The sequence below is a fragment of the Ambystoma mexicanum genome, chromosome 2q, assembly GCF_040938575.1.
Source record: "Ambystoma mexicanum isolate Mex_15411 chromosome 2q, UKY_AmexF1_1, whole genome shotgun sequence".
Lineage (NCBI taxonomy): Eukaryota > Metazoa > Chordata > Amphibia > Caudata > Ambystomatidae > Ambystoma > Ambystoma mexicanum.
In genome coordinates, this window is record NC_090924.1 from 768,521,013 (window position 1) to 768,547,545 (window position 26,533).

A 26,533-nucleotide genomic window follows, 5' to 3' on the forward strand; every position below is an offset into this window, starting at 1 on the left:
GAGGCTAACTCAAACACCAGTAAGTTTATAGACTCAAGTGGCACATCACTTATCCTTCTTGAACTCTCAGCTGCGTTTGACACTGTTAACCACACGATCCTCCATGGCAAACTACACTCTCTAGGAATCCGAGATTTGGCGCTCAACTGGATCGCCTCATTCCTCGCCAACAGACAGAAAATCACCTTTCTCTCTCCTTTTCTCTCCACCGCATGCCCAGTGAGCCCTAGAGTACCCCAAGGTGCCTGCCTCTCAACCCTTCTCTTCAATGTTTACATGACCCCTCTGCCCAGGATCATCCACTCTCACAACCTCAGCTGCTATAACTACACCAATGACACACAAATCATCCTAAGAATTCCCGAATTGACCTCTGATCCTCACCATGACCTGGCAGCATGTCTCAAAGTTATTGACCTCTGGATGACGAGTAACCATCTCCTACTGAACTCAGGTAAAATGGAGATGATGATGTGCAGGATACGGATCTATTCCCGCAACCGTCTCCCTGGCCACCCTCCCCCGGCATCCCCCAAACCACCACCGCTGTCAAAAAACTTAGCTACACAAGAGACACTGACTTAACTCTGTCACACCAAATAGAAAATGAATCAAAATCCTATTACTTCCTCCTTAGGTTTCTGAAGCCCATCTTTCCATATCTCACCTACCCCAATAGAATGGCTGCAATGATGTCCATTGTCATGTCCAGACTATGCAAACTCCCTCTACCTAGGTGCACCGGCCTACCAACTAAACAAACTGCAAAGAGTGCAAAACTTGGCTGCCAGACTGCTTTTTGCATTGGGACGAAGGGATCCCATTTAATTTGCCCTCTGCACACCCTGCACTGGCTCCCAATTGGACGAAGGGCATCATGTACATTACTCACAGTGCAATGTACAATGCTGGCCCCAAAAACCTACAAGAAAGGATTATGCCTTACCTCCCAACACATACCCTAAAATAAAGCACGGCTCTCCTCCAAGTGGTTCCAGCCTCCAATTCAGCCAGGATTGAAGGATCTGCCTACTCGACCCTGGCGCCAACATTGTGGATCTCAGTGCCTCCCCGCATTTGACACAGCCAAGACTAGATGGCTTTCCGGAAAGCACTCAAAACATGGTTTTTCCCTAAATAATGTAATGGACCTACCACCAATGGCCAAGAAATGGCTCAGAACCCCACCAATACAGGCAGGTAAGAACAGTCAGAACATGGATGCTAGCTCCAGAGATCAATTAAATTCAACGCTATGAACCTGCTGGCACCTACATGCTCGGCAATAAACACCTAGTTGCTCTCATGTGCCAACACGTTGATTATGCTACCCTAAACCAGCATGGAAATGTAATGCCCAAGACTCCAAACCCCAGGCATAGTAGCATGTATGCTCTTACGCTATGACTGGGCTTGTTCATTGTCTTCCACCACATATACACTAGGTTCTCAGACCAAGAGAGGTTTATGTCTTTTTATCTTGAAACTGATGCACAAGACTCCATAGCCGAATCCTAGTAGCAATTACGTTCTAACGCCATGAATGAGCTTGATCAATGTCTTTCTCCAGGTATGCACTACCTTATCAGTACATGAGATGTCTATCTGTGTTAATCTTACCAATCTGGGAATTAATGCACAGAACTACAAACCCAGGGCCTAGTAGAACTTAGTTCAAAGGATATGACTGTGCCTGATCCTGCCATCCACCAGGTATGCAATGTGCTCTCTGATCTTATGCCTCTCTTGGCTTACTATATGATGCAACATACTGCAGGGGGATACTACTTAGTCCTCTACTCAATTTGCATGGTTAGTATAGGCTCTAACTTGGTTAGCCTTGTACTCATTTGCATTTTCAGATGCAGGCCTCTCTCCCACTATACAGGACTCTCAAATCTAGCTGTGCTTAGGCTTGTTCATAGAATTGCACTGTTAGGTGTAGGCCTCTCTCTCACTATACAGGACTCTCGAATCTACGGTATGTATACCTCACACCACGAGCGTGGACACAGGCCACAGGCACGGCCAAGCATCCATGCATGATAGAATACACCTGCGGCTAAGCACATCTGGCATGGTGCACACATAGCCGTTCAGACTGAAACACCTGACGTACCTCAACACCTACAACTACCACTAGCATGCGGCAACCACATCCCAAAAGGATTTTGGTATAACTGACCCACATAAACTCTCTCAACAATAGCAATCTATCTCTAACCCTCAACAGCACCCACCCATGTGTCTGACCTCTATCGGGCTGCTTAGTCGACCCTTGCCAGCCACCCAAGTCCTAGAACGGCAACATGCACACACGCATCGCCTAAACTAACCCCCCTAGAACTCTCCAACGACATTGACTACAGTCACCAAGAGCGTTCAACCAAGGAAAACGCACATTGAGGCCACACAAGTGGGGAAAGAGCGCTATATAAATAACAAAATACAATAGAATTACATGTTCATTGCTGCCCCACTCCTTTTGAGGGCCATAGGTAGCACCATTTTAATAAGGATAATTGTCTGGCAGAAAGTGTTTTGTGTAAGTACTTGATACCTCCAAAACATGTAGATGTCATCAATGACCTTTGCTTGTTCATGTGCTTATGAACACACTGTAAATATATGTTTAGATGTTCCCAGTGTCCATCTCAGTAAGATTAAGTTCATTTACTCTGGGGAAGTCTAAAATAAAAAATAAAAAAACTCTGGCTCTTTATAATTGATGCAGTAGAGAAATGTTTGGGATTCTTGACCTTGATTATTTGTAATGTTCGTGTGTGCTCAGCATAATGCTTATTCACATTAGGGACCAGAGTGCCACTCAAAATGTGCTCCCTGAAAAAAGGCTGCATTCATTGTGGCATCAGAGATGATGATGGGGCCTGGGCCATTCTGGGAAATGCCAATGCCAGACACAGAATTTAGCCAGCTGCCTTAGTTGTGGTTTTCTTGACAGATGCCCTGTCTTCTGAAACACCATCTGGTTGAACATCTCAATGTGGATTTCTCATCTGTTAGCAGCATGTTGTTGAATGTTACCTGTCTCAACCCACTGTTTTGTATGCAGCACTTCTCCTTTTTAGTGTCATGAATCATAGGTAATATCTTTGACACAGTAAAAACATGCCAACGCCATTCATTATTGGACTAACAGAAAATCGTAAACACTGCACAAAATGTAAGATTGCTTCTTTATCCATTCATATCAAAGCCCCATGACCCAGGTGAAAAGAATGCCCATCTGGAAAATGTGTAGAAGCCCTGACTTTTTGGAATGTTATTAAATTAATAAAAGGATGCCAGTAATTCCATTTCCGAGAGGGTAATCTGCTAATCAGATGCCCCTTTCATAAACTCCAAGACAAAAGCATAACGTGCATCTGTGCCCTGCGCACTGTTGCAACAGTAGCCTGATCTGCAATACGTGCTCTCTAGTGGCACAGAGGAGCCTTGTTGACAGCTGCAGTGACAGCCAAGTCCCTGCAGCTCAGGGGCTGCATTTATGATATGCTCTGCTGGTGGCACATTAAACTGTAAATATAAACCATACTTGAGCTCAAGGTATGGTGGCTAGTTTCGCTCATAATTATCCAAGTCTCAAAGATGTTATATCCCACATGAGCCAGCCCTTCGAACCCAGCTTGGCTGTGGAAGTGTTATTATTCCCCTAGTCAGCCTGTCTCTGCTGCTACCAGCAAAACTGTAGTCCTGGGAGTTTCCTCTCTTTGGCCTTTTGTGGGGGAGTGAGACAGCCACTCCACAGCAAGCTGATCTGAGAAATGGAATCAAAGGGCACACCATTCACAAAAGGACTAGTCTCACATCAGGCTGCTGCAGACTGAAAGGGCCTTAAATGCTATTGACAAAGGAAGGGGACAATGTTAGTGTAGACAGAGGGAGCTCAGAGAAGCTGGAGCAAGGTTCCACCAGCAAGTTCTCTATCTTTATCTCTCTTCTTCCCTGTCCCTTTTACTTCCTTTAACACAAAGCACTTGGAGTGTGATGTCAGAAGGCAAAGTCTACGTGGTCTAAGAACAGGGGATTGACTCTTAAAGCAAGCTTTCTTGTGTCCAATCACATGTAGACTTTTGTCTTTAAAGGAAGGGGTCTCCCACTCCTTCTTGGATTCACTTTGCAACAAACACCCAAGGATGAATTTATTGGACCTCTGTTAGGGAAACAATTCTTTCCTAAGCTCCCCGCTGGAGATGAAGACTGAGTGTCCAAGTCAGAGGTAAGCTCTGCTCTCTAACTCTACATTGGGAGTGACCTGCTGATGGAGCAAGAACGGCCTCTCTGCCAGCCACACAGGTACCAAGGTCCTCACTTTGCTGAAGGACCACCTGCAGGTGTGTGCCAGCATTCCCAGTATTTGGGAGCCTTTGATTAAGGACTTATCTTGACCCTGAGCCCCTGGCTTTGGGCTCACAGCATCCTGAGAGCCAGGACAGCCCTGTTTAACCCACCCCCTGTAGCCAATCAAACAGTCTTCAAACTGGGGTTGCTGCATTCGAACCACAGGACTCACTGGTGCTGCCTTTGGCACTCATACAAACACTTTGAACCAGCATGCTTGTGACTGTGGGGGAAAGTTTGGAATTGAAAATGTTATGTACTCTCCTTGCATATCACTGCATTATGATACTAAGAAGCTACTGCAAACCGCCATGTTTAAACAACTGTTTCTTGCTTGTGCAAGGTGAGGCTTTAGGCTTTACTGCGCACTGCTTTGCGATGACGGCTCTTGGTCTAAATCGTAGCTATGCACATCTTCACATCTCTCTCTTCTGATGTGTTTCCCTTTTGGAATATGTAAACATGTTTTAGGCTCCCTCTTTCTTAGGAAAAGTGGCATTATAAAACGGATGTCATCGTACTACAAGCATTCTCGCCTGCCTCAGATTGTGTGTGAATCTTTGAAGAGTATGTTCAACTTCACTAAATGTATCACCTTGTGCTGTCCTCCCCGATAACACTGTCGGACATGTTAGAAGGCAGCTGGTATCAAAGACCTGTATGCCCATTGTTGCTTTTCATTCACTGGCGCTGAGGTGAGGCATCCTTTTTTCATCCTACGGCTACAATTTTTTGTCTGTGGAATCCTCTTTTACCTGGTGTGAGTGATGTGTGCTCTGTTTGTTGCCCATTGTTGATTCCTTGTGTGTGGCTCCCTCCCCTTGTCCTTCCCCCTCGACCCATTGGCTAACTGTGGTTCAGCTCGAGCGAGGACCTAGTCCTGCGCCCGCCTCCTCGCCGTTGCCACTTTTCATTCACTGGCGCTAAGGTGAGGCATCCTTTTTTCATCCTGTGGCTATAATTGTGTTTCTGTCAGTGCAATCCTCCATTGCCTTGTGTGAGCCCTGTGCACTTGGTTTACTGCCAATTGTTGTTTCCTTGCATGTGGCTCCCACCCCCTCCCCCGATTGGGAATTTGGACTACTTAAGTGATTCCCTCAGTGCAGCCCCCGCGGCTAAAGGTCCAGAGGCAAAGGGCAACTCCGACTGTAGTAGCTCCAGACTGTGTTATCCTGTGTTTGCCGTGGGAACATGCAGAGCAGCCATCAACCAACAGAGACTGACAAGGTAAGAACGGTGCGGGCAGGGGGAGCAGTCATTACTGCTCCCTATTTAACTGTCCCTCCTCTCCTATTACTGCTATTTGCTAAGTTTGCAGTCTGCTGCAGGTCACAGTTGTAGGTTATCAATTTATGGCATTAGGTGCGTTGCCGTAGTTAGCTATTTGGGTCGCATTTGTGTGTTTTTGCATTAGCTGCTGTGTTTTAAAATAAGGCCTTTCCCCCATTCTTGAAATTTGTTTCCCCTCTATCCAGACAACTCACCACTAGGTGTCTTGCTTTTCTGCCATTTGCTGAAACCTAGGCTTTCTCTCTTTATCCTTGTCACTTGATTCTAGACTGTTGCTTTGCTGTGTATTGTAGTTAGGTGTTGTGCGCTGCAGTTTCTCCCTCTCCCCCACTCTTCCCCCTCCTTCTCTCTGCGCCCTCCCTCCATGGTGCTTTCAATAGCCCCTACCTTCTCCGATATTCTATCACCTATCCTATCTCTCTTTTGAAGTTTGGAAGAAAAAAGTTCAAGAAAGATCTCCTGGTCTCTAATCAGATCTACGTGATATTACAGCGGCTGCATTTCCCGCGGCGGAAATGTTCGCATGGGAAATGCACAAACACAAAATGTTCATACATTTCCCATGTGAACATGCAGGGGTTCTTTTGGGAGAGCTTGGGGGTGTCCCCCGCAACCCGTGATCACCATAGTGAGTGGGGTGTTGCGGGGACACCCCCGTCCTCCGGCAGCATTTTAAAAAACATTTTATTTTCATACCAACCCCACCAAAACACATAAACACATACCACAAAAAGTTAGAACTTTTGGTAGTTAGACATTTTCGTGGTGTGTGTTTTAGGACTTTTGGGGGGTCGGTAATTTTTATACGGACATTACGTCCTATTCCCTCCAATCCAGGCCTTCTCAACGCTGACACCCATGACGCCTCTTCCAGGCAGACTGTCACAGCATCCTCTTTGTTGTTCCCTCTCCAAACCTTTGTATTCCCCATACGGTCTCAGTGCACTACCCTTTCTCTGCTTCTCCTATTAATGGTGGCAAAAATTGGGAAGAACTCTTGGCATACTTCCTTTCATCTAGGGCCATCATTAATGTCTACCTAAAAGGCACTGTAATGGTCCAGGGCTCTCAGTCCAACCTCGTTCTTCTTCTTGGTAGGCCTCTTCCGTCTCTCATCGAATTCCTCCCTTCTCCTGCCACTCCTCCTTCTGCCACCCCTCTGCCACCACTGACAGGTGTACTACATTCCTGTACTCCTCCTTAGAAGACCTTCAACAGTGGCAATCAGCTCCACTTAGCTACCCTCAACTCTCACTCTGCCGTCAAATACTCCTCTGACATCTGCCACCTCCTCGAAGACCTCGACCTCGATGTTCTCGCTCTCACAGAGACATGGTTCATGGCCAGCTCTGTCACAAGCTTTGACACTCTCCTCCAAGAGGGCTACAAGATCCTCTCCATGACAAGGCCTAACAGGTCTGGTGGCGGAGTGGCCCTGATATTCCCTGCTACTATCATACTCACTCAGTCCTACTCCTCCTTTGAATGCATCGTCTGCAGACTTGGTGTCCCTCCTATCCTCTCGCTGACTCTGGCCATACTCTACAGGCCCTCTGGCCCTGTCTCCCTCTTTCTCTCAGAGTGGTCTGAAATCACCTCTTCTCTCCTGGCTTCCATCTTCAAGCTCCTGCTCCTTGGATACTTCAATATTCACCTTGACTCCCCTGGTGCAGCATCTGGACTCTTCTGCAACCTCTGTGACTCTCTTTCCCTATGCTTTCTTCCCTCTGGTCCGTCACACTCAGCCGGACACACCTTGGATGCTCTCATCTCTGAAGACATCCCCATCTCCAACCCTCTCACTACTACTCTTTCCTGGTCTGATCATGTTTTCCTGTCCTCTGACCTGGACCTCCTGGGTTCCCCAGCTAAGCCCCCAGCCATACTGCCAGTCTCCTTCTCTGTCATTTGACCTATGAAGTGAGTGTCAGTTGCTACTTTTGCCTCCACCTTCATTGTTAAGAAGGATTTTTGAACTCTGACCTGGAGGGGCAGAAATTCAGAAGGCCAACCTAGTTTCTTGGAACAGGGTAACCTCTGGACAAGCCAGACCAATCAGGGTAGCTATGGGAGGCGGTCAAGACTAAGTCTCAGGAGGGGTGAGGGCGACTGAAGGACTTCAATGAGCACACAGAGCAAGGATACTTACAAATTACTCCAGACAGGTGTTATATCAAAAATATAGACACATTTATCACAAGGCCTTTGTAACATAGACCATAGCAAAAGAATCACAGTATCACTCAGTAAACCAGTACATCACACTCAATACAGTATATATACAAGACCATGGGGGTCTAAAGGGGTGACTGCACGAAATATGTCGACAACCTAGAGGGGAAGGAAACAGGCAGTGCCGATAGTCTTTAGGCCCAATTCAACATCACTAATATACCTAACTAAGAGGCAGTCCAGGCCCTACGAAGAGAGGAGCCTTGTGCTCAATAGTACATGCATGTGCTTGGGCCAATGGGTGGGACAGGGTCTCTTTAAGGGTCTCTAGCAGCTAAGGAAGGTGGATGAGGCGATGCAGAACAAGTTCCCACTATTCAAGAAGGACCTCCACTTGAAGGCAGAGGCAGTTCGTGAGTGGGGGATGGAGTTGCTATTTCACAATAGCTGTGGAAAGGAGAGGGTCCCCCATGCGCCACTTGTGTGTAAAAATGGGCTCTTGCGCTAGGTGCCACCAGTTGGGGTAAGGAGTACTCACTGGTCCCCGACACAAGCAGACCCAAACTTCGCCAGTTCAGTCCACTTCACTTCGCTGGCAGGTTCGAATGCGGCAAAAAGGATGTCTCAGCACCTTTCAGTTTCTAAGATACAGCGATGATTCCCAAATGGCACAGCGCCGATTTCTCTGCTCCACGTCGAGGAATTGGCCCAGTTTCACTGCAGCAGGCTTCAGGGGCAAGAGGGTCACAAATAAAGCAAACTTGCACAAGTTGTTGCTGTGGCAGGGCAACACGGTAACCGCGTTTACTCTCGTCCTGGCGCACTCGTCTCACTTCAGACCTGGGAATGCCAAGTGTACAAAATTCGGTGCGGGGGTGCCGTGGACACAGAGCTAGCAGCAGTTTACAAAGTTTTGAGGGCCTCCTCGAAATGGCGGCGGTGACAGAGCAAAGCAACTGGGTAAGCTGGTCAGTCCACTGATTGGCCCAATCACACTTCCAAGAAAGCTTATTTGCAGGGTTTGATGAAGGTGCCGAGAATAGTTGGTCTCACTATTCCAATGGTCGAATCATCTTTGCAGACCTTCTAGGATGACCAGATGCAGAGGGGTGCCACGGGACGACAGCGGGCGTAGGGTGCCAAACCTTCCAACGGGTCACCAGCAGTTCCTCGACTCAGCTTCGTAGTTGCAGGATACTTGGATCCTATCCTTTGTTTGGTGAGAACTCAGGAGATCGACATGGTAGTGGTGTTTTCAGCCTCCTATTATCCAAAGTTCCCTTTGCGTCAAAACAGAGAGGACCCAATGTGAGATCTGCTCACAAACACACACTCCATACATGGACCAATCCAGGACCAAGGTGGTCCCAGGCATTCAGACTCTCTGGCACCCAGGATGTGTATTGGAATCAGACATTCAAGCCCACGTCCTGGAGGCATACACACAAGGCATGCAGAATCCCGCAAAAGGATTGGGATTTGCGGGAAAGTGCATGACCAAATAAGGACTGACCCGGGTCGACTCGACCTGGGGAAGGTGAAGGGGCAAGATGGCCAAAGGACAGGACAAAGAATCTTGTGGCATGGCCATTTTGGAGCCAGGCCACCTATTCGTGCCAAACGCGATTAACACAGTCAACATGGCAGGAAAGGGTTAAAAATAATGCGAAAAGATACCTGCCACCAGTCCTGTCCACGACACATCTGCACAGTTCATAACAAGTCCAGCGCCAGCGAGAGTATCTAGGGCCTTTGGAAATTACTAGAGACCCAAGTGTGATATATGGTAAGATACATTGCACACTTGTTACATGTTGCACAAAAGTTGCAACATGAGGAACGGACTAAGAGAAACAAAGTCTCCCAGTACTGACTGTCTTAAGGGCATGTCAGTTTCCCCATAAAAAGTGAGCGAAAGCAGAGAGTACAGCTGCAGGCTGTGCTTCTCTGGCAAAGTCAGTCATTGGTGTCTAAACAGCAGCAAAAAGTTTGGGGGTTGACACATGGAGGAAAAAATTACATACACTTATGAAATCTTTCCTAACACTAACCCCTCCAACTCCTGCCACTGACTATCACTATGACACAACCCTTACTAACCTTCACCTTTCCATCTCCAACACTCTGGACATCCTTGCCCCTTTCATGAGGATCCGCATGAAGCCTGCCTCCAAGCGCAACACCTGGTATGATTCCGACCTGGCCTCTCTGAAACACAAGTGCAGAGCAGCTGAGCAGAACTGGCAGGCTTCGAGCACACCCTCTGACAAACTGGCCTGCCGCCTGCTCCAAAGGCAATACAGACTTTCCATCTGCTCAAAGAAGAGGGCCTACATCCAAGCCTGCATCTCTGGGGCCACTAACAATACAGCTGAACTTTTCAAAATCTGCAAGGAACTCGCCAATCCCACCTCAGTCTCCTTTTCTCATCTACCTTCCCTGGCCCTCTGCACTACACAGACCTCTCACTTCATTACTAAAACCCAGGACATCCCCCCTTCCCTCCGACTCTCCTCTTTTGCTCCCATATCACCTTATGAAGTTTGTAGACAAGTCCAGTCTATGAAAGTCTCACCCAAACAGGTGCTGCCCTGCTCCTCCAGAACTATCAAGGACAATATTGCTCCAGCCTTGGGTGATTTCTGCAACCACTAGATCCTTCCTGTTACTCCTCAAGAACTCCCTTGAGCACCCTCTCCTCAAAAAGCCTTCTGCCGATCCTTCCTGTCTGGCTAACTACCGCCCTATCTCCATTACCCCATTCCTGGGCAAACTCTTGAAGAAGCTTGCCATTTCCCAGGTTATCCACCACACAATCAGGCTAATTCATAGAATCCAGCGCACAAGTAGCGCACGCGGCTGGCGCACAGCGTGCGCCTGCGATAGTCTGCGCCAGGCACGTGCGCTAAAACAGATTTCCGCGCACAGCGTATTCATGGATTTCAAGCTCCCAAAACAGCCGTGGCGCAGAGAATCGCAGCGAGCCTGCAGCAGCGCCAGTAACGCCCCCAAGAACGCCCTCGCGCACGGAAAAGCCATCAAAAGCGCTAAATCATCGCTAAGGGCTGCGCTAACCCCGGACCACTTCACAGGGCAGGCAAACAAGGAAAGCAAAGCGGGCAATCTCCAAATCAGGAGTACGCGGGAAGTACTACACGCGACTAGGCAGGGAACGTGAATCACAGGGGTACGCGGGAATCATCACACGCGAACAGCCAGGGTGCGTGTATTACAGGGGTAGCGGGAAGTCCAACACGCGATGGGCCAGGGAACGTGTATTACAGGGGGACGCGTGAAGTAGAACACGCGATAGGCCAGGGAACGTGCATCACAGGGGTACGCGGGAATCATCACACGCGAACAGCCAGGATGCGTGTATTACAGGGGTAGCGGGAAGTTCAACACGCGAAGGGCCAGGGAACGTGTATTACAGGGGGACGCGTGGAGTAGAACAAGCGATAGGCCAGGGAACGTGCATCACAGGGGTACGCGGGAATCATCACACGCGAACAGCCAGGGTGCGTGTATTACAGGGGTAGCGGGAAGTTCAACACGCGATGGGCCAGGGAACGTGTATTACAGGGGGACGCGTGAAGTAGAACACGCGATAGGCCAGGGAACGTGTATTACAGGGGTACGCGGGAATCATCACACGCGAACAGGCAGGGTGCGTGTATTACAGGGGTAGCGGGAAGTCCAACACGCGATTGGCCAGGGTACGTGTATCACAGGGGTGCGTGGGAATTATCACATGCGAATAGGCTGGGTGGGCCCCCACAGGTGTACCCTGTACACCCTCCCCGGCCCCTGCAGGCAGCCCACAAAACAGTGGACTACCCTGCACACCTGATCATGTCCCCCTGCACCCCCATCCACCCGGGGCACCCTCCACCAGGCCCCCACCCATGTCTCCCACCACCCCCACCCCCCAGCAGTGCAGGGGCACCTGCCATCAGGCCCCCATCCATGTCTCCCACCACCCCAACCCCCATCCACCAGGGGCACCCTCCACCAGGCCCCCACCCATGTCTCCCACCACCCCCACCCACCAGCACTGTGGGGCACGTGGCCAGCAGGCAGTCAGGCAGCAGCCGATGGCAGGTGGGAGCGTGCTCAGGGTTCTTGGGGACTTAAATTCGGCCTCCTGGCCAGGAGCGTGGTCTTTCGTGTTAGAACGCGTGGACAGCCTGATAGGGAGTGATTTTGCACCAGAAAACCCCACACTCATCGCGCGAAAACCCGCATCGCGCGAAAACCCGTCACCAGCATATGTGCGTCAATAGTTACCTGCACGTGCAGTGTCAAAGCGTGTGATTGGTGAAAAGTGAGCGACACGCAGGAGTGTCGAAGCGCGTGATTGGTGAAAAAGGATCCACATGCAGGAGTGACAAAGCGTGTGATTGGTGAAAAGTGAGCTACACGCAGGAGTGTCGAAGCGCGTGATTGGTGAAAAAGGATCCACATGCAGGAGTGACAAAGCGTGTGATTGGTGAAAAGATACCTACACGCAGGAGTGCCAAAGCGTGTGATTGGTGAAAATGGGCCAAGCACGTACACGCCGTAAGTGACGATGTACGTGTGGGCCTGTATAAAAGGTAGTGTTGAACACAATTTCCTTGTACGTGCTTTTCGTGGCGAGCGAGTGGGTGAATTCGGTACTTCTTGTCGTTTCACACGCGATTTACTTCACGGCGTTTCCAGTTCGTACTCCCTGTTACCTCTGACAGCTCTTTTCTCTTTTTCCTCTTGTACTGGTTTTCCTGGACCTGTTCCCTCAAACAGTGTCCCCTTCTACAGTTGTCCTGTCTCCTCAGACAGCGTACACCTCTTCTTTTGGCGGGGGTGTTGCCAACCAAAAGTGCTATTTTTTCACGCTCTTTTACCTGGCAGACGGTGAGTCACGCACGTATCTAACATCTGTGCTTGCCCCGTGTGTAGCCTACCCCTTCAGAGGTCAATCTAGGCCGCGTGTGACACGCATACGTTCATTGTGTTACTGGATGCCACAGCGTAGTGCAGGGTTTTCCATCAGCACACGTGGTCTAGGAGGGGTATTGTGCACGTTCCTTAACTTTTTTGGGGTGCCTGTGCGTTGCGTGACCCGTCATCTTTCCCCAGGGGTGTCATATAGCCTTGCCACTGCACTAGGGTACGAATACCATCTGGTACCCAACCCCTTTGACACCCAATTGCCCAGGACAATTGTGCACACCCACTCCCATACGCACAATACCATCAGTGCCATGGTTGGGAGGCGTGCAAGCCGTAAGGGTGGCAAAGGTGGCCGAGCCACACGTGGTGGCCGTGGAGGATCCAACAGGGGACGTGGTTGTGACTTGCAGGGCGCCCCTGTTCCCCCCAGTCTGGAGGAACAGTCAGGGACACCCATGCCCCCCCCCCCCCCCCCAGTTGAGAGTCATGTGGCTGATACCAACCCTGATCAGCCCATGTCGGACCAGGCCATTGTGGCACCAGACCTGTCCGAGGGTGATTCCATCGCTGACATCCAGGTCAGCAGGTCCACTGTACGTGCACCGGTGCACATTGGTGTCATCAGGGCACGCGCATCTATGCCAGATAGGTCATCTGCTGGCCCCCGTAGCCAGGGTGTGGCTCAATCCACCCCACCTCTCATACACCCTGCCAAGACTGTGTCGGTCCTAGTTCATGCACCTCAGATCAGGCCTGACCCCATCCCACTACCCCCAATGCCTGCACCTACTCCCATGCTGAGTGGGCAATCACACACACCCAGTACAGAGTCCACCACGGCTCCTGCCCCTAGTGTCCACAGCGGCGTAGGACACTCTGGATCCCCACCCCCTTCCAAGCGCAAGAGGAAGAGTGCACGTCCGGCACAGGCTGATGCCCCAGACACGGCTGCACAGTCCGGCCCATCAAGGAAGCCAAGCTTCACAGACGCCGAACTTAATGCACTTGTTCAGTATGTGTCAGATCATGATAGGGAAATGGTCATCGTTGCAGGGTCCAAGACCACACATGCCAGACGCCAGGCACACTGGCAGACCATTGCTGACAGAATAAGTGCCCTTGGAGTAGTGAGGCGCACAGCTAGTGATTGCCAGAAGCGCTGGAATGACCTTAAGCGCAGGGCAAAGGATAAGCTGGCCTCAAGTCATGCCGCAACCTTGGTGACTGGAGGTGGGTCCCCAGCACAGGAAATAGAACTCACACCACACGAGTCCGTAGCTGGATCCTACGTCACCGAGGGACAACTCCAAGGTGTGGGAGACCTCCCTGATTACGAGGCATCATCCGGTGAGTGCACATGCATGTGTGTATCATCCATGTGCATGGTGTGTGTGTGAAGCATTCATGTTGGGTGCCTGTCAAGGGGGTGTGTGGCAGAGTTGACAGTGGCACCCATGTGCCTCATCCAGTATGTACAGTGCAACACCATCTGGCCACAGCACTATCCCTACTGGCAACAGTGCACATATGGGCCAACACCATGGAAGTTGCCCTTGATTAGTAATTTTGTCACTACATTGTTGCTCATACTCCCCTGTCTATTCATCTGATGTCTTACATACCATTCCTCTCCTTTCCCCCAGCCATTAAAGTTTCATCTTCACATGCCTGACATGCAATGATACCACATGCTAATGCGTCCTCTGTATATAAATGCCTACCAACATGCAGTCATAATGTGGATGTAGCCTTGACATCCACCTCCTTCCTGGGTCCTTTGGTACCGTCTGGTTTCGAGCCCCATTCCCTCACACTCCATGCTGCTCTTCATGGTCTATCTTCCATGACTTCTACAGTTCAGACCATCGTGCCCTACGCACGACACCTGCTTGCCAAAAGTCAAATGAGGGCAGCCTGCCCTCCAATGCGACCCACCCTATTGCTGACCAGTGCATCTGAGCCTACTCTAAGCTAACTCTCACTGACATCTGCTCATACATGCCTTTGCCTGTCCCATAGACCCTTCACATGGTCCCTGTCCTCTCTCCTTGCTCCTCTTCCACCATCATAGGTGGGACCCGTTGGGGTGTACTCCTGGCCTCCTTCCAATCCTCAGATACCACTAATGATGTGCATGGTAATGGGAGCGTCTCAGTCCAAGGCCCTTAGGCCAACCTCAATCTCCTTGAGAAATGCTACCCACATCTCATCAACTTCCTTACCTCTCCTGCTGTCCCCCCTCCTCTCTCCTCATCAATCCTGCACTGCCTCCCTGCACCCTCCCATGAACCTTCTCCGCCTCCCACTCCAACTCCTACACATGCGGCACCTCTGATCTCTAGCACTCCCCGTAAGTCCTACAAGGCTGTCAACCTCCTCCACAATTACACTCCTTTCACTGCGGCTGCATCAGGCATTCCTCCGATAACTGTCACTTACATGAGGTTATGCACCTTGACATCCTTGGTCTCATGGAAACATGTCTGACGGCCAGCTCTGTCTGCATCCTTGACCCTCTCCTTGGCCCGCCACTACTGTGCAGGGGGGGTGTGCCCTTGGCTTCCCTGAGGGTATTCCTGCCACTGTCACACCTACTTAGACCTACTCCACTCTGGAATGGCTTGTGTGAGGTTTCTGTCCACCACACCTTGACATTCCAAACAGTGCGTACTGTGTCTGGGAAAACTGGTCAAATGTACTACTTCCTTTCTGAGTGTCCTCACCTCTCCTCCTCACTCATGTCCCCAGACACAGAATTCCTCATCCTTGGTGCGGTACGCATCCACCTGCATGCCTGTTGACGCCCCCACGTGACCTTTCTGTGACCTCAGCAACTCCCTCTCACCCTCTAGACTCCCGTCTGTCCCTACTCATTCTGCAGGGCACACTCTTGATGCTCTGATCTCATCTGACTTTCCCCTCTCCGTCCATCTCTGCACTCCTCTCTCCTGGAGTGATCACATTCTCCTCTCCTCCCAGCTCACCCTCAACACCCCACAGGCAAAGCCACCCTCACCACTGTCACACACCTTCTTGGTATTCCGACCCATGAAGTGTGTGTCAGTCGAGGCTCATGCTGCCAAAATGTCCCCCCCATCCAGCTCCCCCTTAGGCTCACTCCCATCCTGACAGGGCCCACTCCATGCTCCACTCCATGTCAGGTACACTGGATGTCTTAGCCACGGTCATGACCACCTGTCTGAAGCCCCATGCCAATGCAGAGTCCTGGCATGACTCGGATCTTGGGAACCCAAACCACAGGTGCCGGGTGGCAGAGAGGGAATGTCCTGCATCATGGCCATCCTCTGGCAAACTGGCCTGCCACATGCTCCAAAGGCAATAGCGCCTCACCCTTCTCACCAAGATGAGATCCCCAATCCAAGGGCACATATCTGCGGCATGTGACAACTCTGCAGGACACATAGAAATCTGAAAGGACCTTGCCGAGCCAGAGGCAGTGTGTACCTCCCCTGTCCCCTCCGAGCCCACAGCACAGCATGATTGTCTCTGTACCCCTATAGGCCACCCCCCCAGCACTTGTCTGCGCCTAACACCATCTGCCCTTGACGTCAAGTCCTACTTACCTTGTACAGCACTTCCAGCCGCCACTCCCCCTTGCACTTCATTGTGCCACCCACCCCTGCACTTGCGTGACATGAATGACACCAGCACCAGTAGTATTGTTGACTGGCATCCCCTTCTGCCCCACCACCCCTCAGTGCTCCGCTGCACCTACAAACATTACTTGACCGGTGCTTCACGAATGCAAAATTATTCCGTTACAGGTGTTGGGGAGGTGGAATCACAATGTTTACTGCATTATGTTGATCTAGACAAGGCACTGTGCATCGTTGCCAATTTGGACTAGCAGATCCATGTACAACATGTATACTAATTGATGTGACGATGCAATGTCAGGACCAGAGTGGTAGAAATCCAAAAAAGTAGCCCTCCTCTCCCTCTTCACTTGGTGGCTATGTCACATGCCATGTGTGTGATGGCATGTGCCTTTGACATGGCAATCACCGCCCAATGTGTGATGGCAGTGCTAGGCATCAAGGTGAGCAGGCGTTGCTCTCCAATCAGTACATAGTATGCCCTGAGCCTCCCCTACAGACCCAGTGATGGTGAATGCATAGGAGGACTCCCAGTCATGTAGGACATGTGTCGTAGGACTACTGCCTATGTTGTTCATCAGCCCTTGTTGCATGCCATGGTGCTAATGCCTGTTTCCATTTTTCTCTTTCATGTCTTTGCAGGGGACGAAGCACTTGTTGATGCTGGGGATGTGGTGGTGGAGCCGTCCCAGGAGGGCAACCCGGGCCGACCTACCACAAGTGAGGGACGTGGTGTGTTTGTGGGTGAAAACCCACAAGTGCTGCAGGCCGTGCTGTCGAGGGGTGTCTCTGGGGGTTCCTCCCCCGAGCAGTATTCAGGTGTAGACTCGGAGGATGACACCTATGTGCAGTCGCAGGTGAGTGTTCTTGGGAGAGAATCTCCTCTGTCCGACCCACCTGCAGCCAGGCCATTGGCCTCAATGGGGATGTCAGTGTCGGCAGATCAGCCTCCGGTGGTTACGGATGCAGGGCCACACCACCCAATCTCTGATCCTGTTCCTGGGGCTGCAGATCAGAGAGGGAATGCAGTCCTGCAGCCTGAGGCCTTGCCGGCACAGCAAGGCGCAGTCCGCCTTGCCCCAGGCAGGTGTGGTGCCCGTCAACGTGGTGGCCGTATGCCACCTGGCAATACCGTATGGGAGCAATCCATCTACGGTATGGCCACCCAACAGGCAGCATCATCCGAGATGATTGCACAGGCCATGGATAGGGTGGCCACTTCCATTGTCCCCCCAGAAAGGCTGATGGAGCGACTGGAGCAGGCTACAGAGTCCATCTGCCAGGCACACAGGGAGGATATGTTGGCGTCCAACATGGACAGGCGGGCGGCACTGGCGACTCTGGGGGAATCACTTTCCATGGAGTCCCAGCGCCACAGGGAAGCCCTGAGGGAAGAACTCCGTCACCTCAGGTCGACCCTGTTAGAGCTTGAGGCTTCATCCCATAGAAGGACAGAGGAGCAGCTGGAGCGTCTGACACGGACGCTCTCGGCCGAGATGCAGGCAACTCGTGCGGAGGTCAGGTCATCCCGGGAGTTACTGCATGGGGACCTCCGCATGATTATAACCCAGAACCAGAACTACCAGACCCGCCTGCTTGCAGCCATGGAGGAGCAAACTCGTGCTTTGCGTGGGCTGCCTCCCATTGTCACACCATCTTCTGAGGCAGCTCCCCCACCTCCAGAGTCAGCTGCAGGGTCTGGGCAGAGCCATAGCGACTCATCTCCCACAACAGAGTAGCCGTGTGGGCCACGAGCCTATGGGGTGTTTTCCTTTCCCATGATCCACACAGGTGGATTGTGGCGTGCATCCTGTCCTCGGACCTCATAGGTGCCCCCCCCCCCCCGCCGGCCCTTTCATGGCCATTTTTTCTCTTTTTCATTTTTATTTTGCAAGAGTGTTGCCTTGTGTGGGTACCTGGGCATACACTGTATTGTGGCTGGGCACATGCAGGCTTGTCCTGAGTTTGGTTTCGATGCTTGGGTAGCAGACATCCACACCCCTCCTGCTTCCCTTTCCATGGGCTTGCAAAGGGTGTGCCCAAGTGACAGCAAATTACACGGTGACATTGGACTCCCATGAGCTGTTGGCCAGTCCATAGTCAATACTGTGTAGACATTCATAGTGTTCATTGTTGTTGCACCTAACTATGCATGATGGTATGATATGTGCCTCTACTTACATATGTTGCTCATGTTTTGCAGGTATTTCACACAGATCTTCACAAGGGCATACTCTCTGGAGTCACACTACATGTCGGTAGATGTGCACTGACACTTTTGCATGGCGCCATCACTGTACATCTGGACGGTGAGGACATACCAGCTGAATCAGGTAATGAGACTACCATTGATTACATGCAATGTGTCTTGTTTGGGTGGGCTTCAGGGTGGGTTGGTGTGTAATTTGATAGAAATTACTCTTACACAGGTGTGTAGTAGTGGCTCCAGGGCGGTTAGCTGCTCAAGTGCGGCTATGTTCCATTTGGGGCACTGCTATTTGTGACACTGGTGTCATGTTGTGATGGCCAGTTTGTTTGCTGTCACATACCATGACATGGTGTCCTCAGTGGCGGGACTGTGAAGGGAGTGGGTGACATGGCAATGTTGTCATGTAGTGAATCGCCTGTGGGAATGCATTTTAGATTGATGGAGTTGTGTCTTTGCGTTGTGATGCATAGCTGGTGTATGTGTAGCTAGGGGTGCACACATATTGACACTTCCATGTTAACAATCTCAGGCTGATGTGTATCTGACAGTTCATTGTCAAGTACTTTTCAGACATTGTCAGGTAGAGTCATCATTGATTGTCAGATGGTATGTGCCAGAGCAGTGTGCACTAGCCAGCACTGTGATTCCTAGGTGAAGAAGTTGGCCACCAGTTGCGTACGGGCTGCCTCCCCCCGTGCCCTTTCCCCTCCCATGCGCAGCGGGCGTGCATGTGGTTGTGGATGTGGGGGCACCACCATGTCCACGGGCAGGCCCCGGCGTGTTGCAACGTTGTGCAGGACACATGCTGCCACTATGATCCTGCACACTATTCGGGGAGCATATAACAGCTGCCCGCCAGAACGGTCAAGGGAGCGAAAGCGTGACTTGAGCACTCCGAATGTGCGCTCCACTATGCCCCGTGTAGCAATGTGGGCTGTGTTGTACCTTACCTTGGGTGGCGTGGTGGGGTTCCGGATTGGGGTCATCATGTGGGGGCTGATAGGGTAGGCACTGTCCCCTGCGGAGGTGGTGATGGGTATCATTAGTGGTGTTGTGTCATGACCCAGTATCTGACATGCATGCATGTGGAGTGGCATTCATGCTCACCAAGCAGCCATGTATCTCCATGCTGGCCAGCCTCTAGGTCCCGGCATAGGGTAGACATTCTGTAGATGAAGCTGTCGTGGGTGGACCCTGGATAGTTGGCATATACTGATGTGATGATTCCCTTGGCATTGCATACAACTTGGACGTTGATGGAATGCCAGTGCTTGCGGTTTCTATAGATGTGCTCTGTTGCCCTGGGTGGACGTAGAGCCACATGTGTGCAGTCAATTGCACCAAGCACTTTGGGGAATTGAGCCACACCATAGAATTCCTGGATGCACGTCCGCCTTTCTGCATGAGTCCTGGGGAGATATATGTGCCTGCGGACTGAAGGCCGTGCAGTGATGATGTTCAAGACCTGGTGTAGGCAGCGTGACTGCGTGGCCTGTGACACACCACCCACTATGGCACTTGTCCGCTGAAAGGATCCAGTGGCCAAGAAGTGCAGTACATTCAGGACCTTCTGCAGGGGGCTGAGTGCTTGGGAGCACAGGGTGGGTGATGTGAGGTCATCCTCCCACTCACTGACCAGGTCCAGTATGATGTGTGCTGGAAACCTGTACCTCCCATACACCTGGTCATCAGGCATCCCGAATAGGCTGGTTCTGGGTGTGAATATTCTGGCCCTGACTCTCCTCCTCATCCTCCTTTGGTAGCCCACTGCCACTGCTGCTAGGAACGGTATGTTCATCCTGGCATCTGGCTTGTTTATTGAAAAGTGCGCAAATTAATGCCTTGCGCGTGTAGTAGGCAGCGTGTGAGCCTCGCACCCCTGGAATCGGGTTCCCACTCCAATCGCGTGTGGAAATTCCCACGCTGCAGGCATACAGGTGCGCTGACGTACTTGGCTGTGTAAGTGGCCGCGCGCCCCTGAAATACACGTATATAGGCCAATGGCGTGTAAGCGCACTTTTGGGCAATTACACGCGATGAAATACACGTACATAGGCCAATGGCGTGTACGCGCACTTTTGGCCAATTACACGCGATGAAATACACGTACATAGGCCAATGGCGTGTACGCGCACTTTTGGCCAATTACACGCGATGACACTCTGACGTGCAGGATTTCCACGTGTGCTCGTCTTCACGTGCTGAGTGGGGAACGCCCGTGCGGATCACGTCAGACGCGCTTACGCGATGAGGGACTCTGGTCCAATAGAATCGCGTATGCGTGCTGACGCACTTACGCGCTAAGGGCCTTTCCTCGGATTTCACGCTGACGTGCAGGAATTTCACGTGCCAAATCACTCCGTATCAAGCTGGCCACCCGAAAACACACGGAACACCACGCTCCTGCCCCGAAGGCCGAGTTACTGCCCCCCAAGTGCCCTGAGCAGCCTCCCACGTGCTATCTGCTGCTGCCTGCCTGCCTGCCTGCCTGCTGCCACCGTGCCCTGCCATTTGGTGCCTGCACATCAGCCATCTGCAGGGGTCCAGTTGCTGTGTCCACCCCTGCTGGAACTGAAGACTCCCAACTGGGATTACATCGCTCCACAGCCCAGCCCCAGGACCCAGTTGCCCACCCACACCTGCCTCTGGGGTTGCCATGTCGGGCACTTCTACATCTGGCACCAGTGGCAACCCCAGGCCAGAGGGGCAGAGGGGCACCAGCTTCACTGCCACCGAAGTTGGTGTCCTGGTGGAGCATGTCCTGGGGCAGTATGATGCCCTCTTTGGATCGTCCCGCGCCAGCAAGGAAGGACGGGAGAGGATCTGGGCCGACTGTGTGGTTGCCATCAACGCGGAGGGGGTGGCAACCCGCAACGTCTTGAAGATCAAGAAGCGCTGGGAGGACTTGAGGTCCAGGACCCTTGTGAAGGCCCGGCGCCTCGTGGAGGGGGGCCGGGGCCACATGAGTTCCATCCAGAAGAGGGTCCTGGAACGCGTACGCCCAGCGCTCCACGCCCAGATCCTTGAGAGGGAGACCCGTCTGGAGTTGAGCGGTAAGTGTCCAAGCATCACTGTGTGAGACAGGGCATGTTGCGGTGTGCTGGTTCTATGATACTTGCCTGTATGTGTGCCATGTGCCATGTATGCATGTATGTGTGCTGGGACATCATGGTAATGCATGTGCGACCAGTGATGTGTGACCCACATGGTTGTTGCATGTGTAGAAATGCGGCATGGGGAGCACTATGCAGATTTGGGACATGAGAGCATGCCAGTCTCTGTACCTGGACATGGATGGGGGTGAGGATGGGTGCTGATGCCAGGTACATATATGGTAGCCATGTCTGTGTGCCTGACCTGCATGTCTGTGACTTGTGCATGCCATGGATGCATGACTCATGTGTGTGACAATGCACAGATTCAGTGACGCACCCACCTTACCCTTGTTTTGCCTGTGTTTGGTGTGATTGTGGCCAGATGGATGTGACTGAGGTGTAGTGTGTGCATGTGATATGCATGAGCCATGATGCATGTGAGTTACATTTCATTGAATGTTTCAAGAGTCAATTGGACATGCATGGAAATGTGCATGGCATGCACCATGCCTGTTACTGTGTGTGTTTTGCCTGGACTGACCCATGTGTTGTGGAGGGACATGATGGAAGTGTACTTTGACAGGGGTGCTCATCTGCTATTGCTTCCTGTCTAGGGGACCATTGTACAGTAGCCTGATGCTTGTGTTCTTTGTCTCCCTCTACGCAGCGGCTAGTGAAGAAGAGGGCGGAGACGGCGCTGTGGAGCAAGGCGGCGGGGATGCCCCCACGGCTGCAGCGGAAGGGGTGGGTGAGCCCCCACAGGGGCCTGCTACGGCGGGAGACGGTGAGGAGCCATCCAGGTTGGTGGTTTGCACAGAGGAGGAGGAGGCCGACACTGGTGCACACATGGGCCCTGGTGGGAGCATCCCTGCTGGTGCAAGTGGTGCAGTCCAGGGCCAGGGGCAGGAGGCAGCACAGGTCACCGTGGAGGGGCCTGTGCATGTCGCTGTCCCTGACCCTGTGAGTGCACCACCATGCACCAGCAGGGATGCCCCGTCCCAGGCCCGTCCGCAGGTAGAGGGGATGTCCATGTCAACTGACTCCCCTCCACCTGCGGCCGTGGGAACCCCTGGCCGCGTGGAGCAGGTCCTGATTGGGGTCGCGATGCGCACGGCTGTGATTCGTGATGCCGTGCGTGCTTCCCGGGAGGAGCACGCACGTCATCACGAAGTGCACCGTGCCGACGTGGCCCAATTGGGATCGGCCATGTTCGGGGGGTTCCTGCATGTGTTGGCCAATCTGACGGCCCTCTCCTCCTCTGTGCAGGCTATCCACCAGTCGTTCTCCTTGCCGTCTTCCGGCCCAGATGCCACCATGGCCCCCTGTGGACCTGCCCCGACCAATGCAGCCAGCTCGGTGGGGATCCCATCCCTGCCACAGTTGGGAGTCGGAGGTCCAGCAGGGGTGGACGACACAGCAAGTGGACCCCAGCAGATGGAAGATGTGCCGGCATCATCGGGCAGGGCACGTGCACGACGGCGTCGGTGGTTACCATCAGCCTGGATGCCGTCGTGCTGGCAGAGGCAGTGGCGTCGCAGGCAGCAGCGGGCTCGACGTGGGAGGCATCATGGCTCAGGGCCATCAAGATCGGAGGGGCAGGCATCGGCCGGAGGGCAGGGCAACCCTGGCATGGTGGTGTGTTCCGTGTGGGAGGAGTTTGGCCAGCGGATAGGTGCGGAGCGGCAGCGGGCGGAAGAGGAGCGGCTCGCCATGGCCAGGGCGGAGATCTCCATGCATCAGGCATTGAGGCGGGCTGAGTGCCTCGAGGAGGCTCGCAGGGAATTTGGAGAGCACATGGGGTTGTCCCTGCGAGACCTCGGGGCCAGGACTGAGTCCCGCCTCCAGGACATTGACGTGGAGTTCGAGGATGCCCTGGCCAGCATCACCAAGTGAGCCGCAGGACTAGCCCGCTGCCTTTGTATATAGTTTTTTAGTTAGTTAGTGCTAGGTTTCCTTTATTTAATTTTTTTTTTTTGGACCGCTTGGACAATGGCCACTTCTTTGTACATATTTTTTTAAATAGTTAGTATTAGGTTTAATTTGTGGTGTTGGGCTCATGGACCCTTGAACAATCCTGTAAATATAGTTATTTTTTGTGAGATAAATTTTTTAACTTTCATATTGGTCACACCATGTCGTAATGGTTTATCTTTCATTTCATTCTACATGTGTTTACTTTGGACAAAATCTATTCATTTTTCTATCCTTTGTTTTTTGGTTTCTCATTTTTGTTCCCGGACATGGACCTTTTATTTGCTTTACCAGATAGTTGTCAGAGTTTACTTTATTTTTATTTTTAATACATTTTGATATTATCTTACACTTGTGTCATTTTTTCTTTGGTTTCTTACATGCCATGATATGGGTTTTGACATTGACTTGCACCCATTGTGTATGTGTGTGTGGCGGACATGTGTTCTTTTGCTTACTTGCCTTTGGGGTTGTGTCATGTGATTGCATTCACTATGTGGGTGCATGCAATCCTTGCCTGGGTGTTTGTGCTGGGTATGCTGGTCATTACTGCCATTATTGTGTATCGTCAGGACCAGGGGCCAGGGGGACATGGGTGGGGGCCTGGTGGAGGGTGCCCCAGGTGGATGGGGGGTTGGGGGTGGTGGGAGACATGGGTTGGCCATGGGTGGGGGCCTGCTGGCAGGTTGCCCACAGTGCTGGGGGTGGGGGTGGTGGGAGACATGGGTTGGCCATGGGTGGGGGCCTGCTGGCTGGTTGCCCACAGTGCTGGGGGTGGGGGTGGTGGGAGACATGGGTTGGCCATGGGTGGGGGCCTGCTGGCAGGTTCCCCACAGTGCTGGGGGTGGGGGTGGTGGGAGACATGGGTTGGCCATGGGTGGGGGCCTGCTGGCTGGTTGCCCACAGTGCTGGGGGTGGGGGTGGTGGGAGACATGGGTTGGCCATGGGTGGGGGCCTGCTGGCAGGTTCCCCACAGTGCTGGGGGTGGGGGTGGTGGGAGACATGGGTTGGCCATGGGTGGGGGCCTGCTGGCAGGTTCCCCACAGTGCTGGGGGTGGGGGTGGTGGGAGACATGGGTTGGCCATGGGTGGGGGCCTGCTGGCAGGTTGCCCACAGTGCTGGGGGTGGGGGTGGTGGGAGACATGGGTTGGCCATGGGTGGGGGCCTGCTGGCAGGTTGCCCACAGTGCTGGGGGTGGGGGTGGTGGGAGACATGGGTTGGCCATGGGTGGGGGCCTGCTGGCAGGTTGCCCACAGTGCTGGGGGTGGGGGTGGTGGGAGACATGAGCAGGTGTGCAGGGTAGTTCCCTGTGGTGTGTGCTGCCTGCAGGGGCCGTGGAGGGTGTACAGGTAATGCCTGGGAGCTCACAGCCAAATCGCGTGTGCAACTTCCCGCGCACCCCTCAAATCCACGTTCCCTGCCATATCGCGTGTGGAACTTCCCGCGCGCCCCAGTAATCCACGTACCCGGCCATTTCGCGTGTGGAACTTCCCGCGCACTCCTGCAATCCACGTACCCGGCCATATCACGTGTGGAACTTCCCGCGCGCCCCTGATAACCACGTACCCGGCCATTTCGCGTGTGCAACTTCCCGCGCACCCCTCGAATCCACGTACCCGGCCATTTCGCGTGTGGAACTTCCCGCGCGCCCCTGAAAACCACGTACCCGGCCATATCGCGTGTGCAACTTCCCGCGCACTCCTGCAATCCACGTACCCAGCCATTTCGCGTGTGCAACTTCCCGCGCACCCCTCGAATCCACGTTCCCTGCCATATCGCGTGTGGGACTTCCCGCGCACTCCTGAAAACCACGTACCCGGCCATATCGCGTGTGGAACTTCCCGCGCACCCCTCGAATCCACGTTCCCTGCCATATCGCGTGTGGAACTTCCCGCGCGCCCCAGAAATCCACGTACCCGGCCATGTCGCGTGTGGAACTTCCCGCGCGCCCCTGATAACCACGTACCCGGCCATTTCGCGTGTGCAACTTCCCGCGCACCCCTCGAATCCACGTACCCGGCCATTTCGTGTGTGGAACTTCCCGCGCGCCCCTGAAAACCACGTACCCGGCCATATCGCGTGTGCAACTTCCCGCGCACTCCTGCAATCCACGTACCCGGCCATTTCGCGTGTGCAACTTCCCGCGCACCCCTCGAATCCACGTTCCCTGCCATATCGCGTGTGGGACTTCCCGCGCGCCCCTGAAAGCCACGTACCCGGCCATTTTGCGTGTGCAACTTCCCGCGCACCCCTCGAATCCACGTTCCCTGCCATATCGCGTCTGGAACTTCCCGCGCGCCCCAGAAATCCACGTACCCGGCCATGTCGCGTGTGGAACTTCCCGCGCGCCCCTGAAAACCACGTACCCGGCCATATCGCGTGTGGAACTTCCCGCGCGCCCCTGATAACCACGTACCCGGCCATTTCGCGTGTGCAACTTCCCGCGCACCCCTCGAATCCACGTACCCGGCCATTTCGCGTGTGGAACTTCCCGCGCGCCCCTGAAAACCACGTACCCGGCCATATCGCGTGTGCAACTTCCCGCGCACTCCTGCAATCCACGTACCCGGCCATTTCGCGTGTGCAACTTCCCGCGCACCCCTCGAATCCACGTTCCCTGCCATATCGCGTGTGGAACTTCCCGCGCACCCCTGCAATCCACGTACCCGCCCAGCCCATATCGCGTGTGGAACTTACCGCGCACCCCGGTATGCACGCACACGTTTATTTTTTCTCTCTGCGCGTGTCTGTGTTTGTGGGTACCCCTTTGTACGTCATTTGTCCAGGAGGGCAACAGTATTGTACATTGGTCATGTCTGTATATAGGTGCTATTTGTTGGCGCGCCTTTTAGCGCACATTTCTTGCAGGCGCAGACACGCTACCG